This window comes from Arachis ipaensis, chromosome B04 (assembly GCF_000816755.2).
Source record: "Arachis ipaensis cultivar K30076 chromosome B04, Araip1.1, whole genome shotgun sequence".
Taxonomy (NCBI): domain Eukaryota; kingdom Viridiplantae; phylum Streptophyta; class Magnoliopsida; order Fabales; family Fabaceae; genus Arachis; species Arachis ipaensis.
Genome location: NC_029788.2, coordinates 11,441,582 through 11,443,376, shown reverse-complemented (window position 1 = coordinate 11,443,376; position 1,795 = coordinate 11,441,582).

Here is a 1,795-nt window from a genome sequence, read left to right as displayed (position 1 = left end):
GAAATTAATAGCTAGCAGGGAGAGTATACTATAAATAAACTCTTAGCAATTCCAGCATAGGTCTGCATATTCAAATTCAAGGATTTCAACTTAATTACGTATCTAATCTAAAGATCTATCTAATATCATTCAAACTTATTCATCATCAACGTGAAATAATCAATATTGGATAATGTATAGCTGACACAAATGATAATTGAAACACGAAACGTGGAGTATTTTTTCAGCAATCCCAGCTGGTTTAATTTAAATAAAACACATAAATATTAGTAGCTGCCTTAGATTGCGACTTATACCGGAAAAATGAGAAAAAAAATAAAATTGTTGAGTATAGATAAAACTATTTTCTATTTTAATTTGTTTTATTCCACGTAAATCGGCACATTATACGAAAAAGTAATCTTGATCATGCATGCATGAGTCCCTTTTTCTCCAAATAAAACGTTTTGCCTTTTGTAACCATTTTAGTATAAAAATGAAACTTGTGATTTTCCACTTAGTGTTCAAATTGAAGTAATAATTTTGGCCTAACTGTACTGTCTTGTATTAGCAAGTAACTAATACCCAATGAAGCAATGAAGCATTTCTTTTAAAGGAAAATAGGGGGCAGGGAAGGCGTACCCGCATCCAGATGCATCCATAGTTATTTCTAAATCTTAATATGATTTTTTTTTTTTATATCACAAATCAAACCCAAGATCATTATTGGTAGTTAAAAGAATGGTGGTAATGATAAACATATAATAACTCAAATTGTTTTATGTAACGTAATATTCATCATTTTATGTATGTAATAATATTTATAATTATACATTTTTTACATCTAATATTATTCTATTATTTCAATGGTAATTAAGAAATATAAAATAGGATAGTCAATAATTAAGAAATATAAAATAAAGTAATTTTAAGTTATTTTAGACTAATTTTTTATTGTCTTTTAAACACTTATAAAAAATTAATGTACTTACTATAATGTCAACTTTTTCATTTCATTTCATTAAAATTACTTACTTTAATTTGCATATATACACACCAAATTTTTTTTTTTTTTTTGAATCAAACTAAACCCTTGATCAAGTCTGAAAAAAACAGTAGCTAGAAAAAATGTAAAAAGAAAAAAGGTTCCTCCCAAAATAAAATAAACCAATCCTTTCACTTAAAAAGCTTCATTGGCTTATATTCGTCAACTATTATTATTATTATTATTAAAAACCATGCATGAAGATAATTAAAACCAAAAAAGGAAACATGAAATTAAAGAAAGAAAGAAAGAACAAAAGAAGTTGAGATGAGAACAACATCGTCAAAGATAGATGTTGCCCCAAATAATTGATGATTTATTCTACATACTCAAGAGGGACTGAGAAAACAACAAGAAGCAAGTATTCACAAATGACAATGGAGCTTTAAAGAATTCATATGGATGCTATATCTATAATCTATCCAAGCATATATATGCAGAATATATATTTCTTACTAGTACTGTATTTCGAAGGGTTTTTTTTTTTAATCATTTTTAGATGAAATGATTTTTTTTTTCTTTAGTATGTAATTGGACATTGACCTTACATAGAATACCTTATCTTAATTCTTGGGGGTTACATCAGGCCTAAAAGGATATAATTTCTTTAATATATGGGTTTTTATCTCAATCATATGAAATAAAGAATAATTATAATTAATATGTTTCTTTTAGGAGTAGTTTTATTTTTATTCTTTTATATTTAATTGTCAACTTCTATTTCTTCTTTTAATATGTTTCTTCTTTTAAGAGAGAAAATATTAGAGTGCA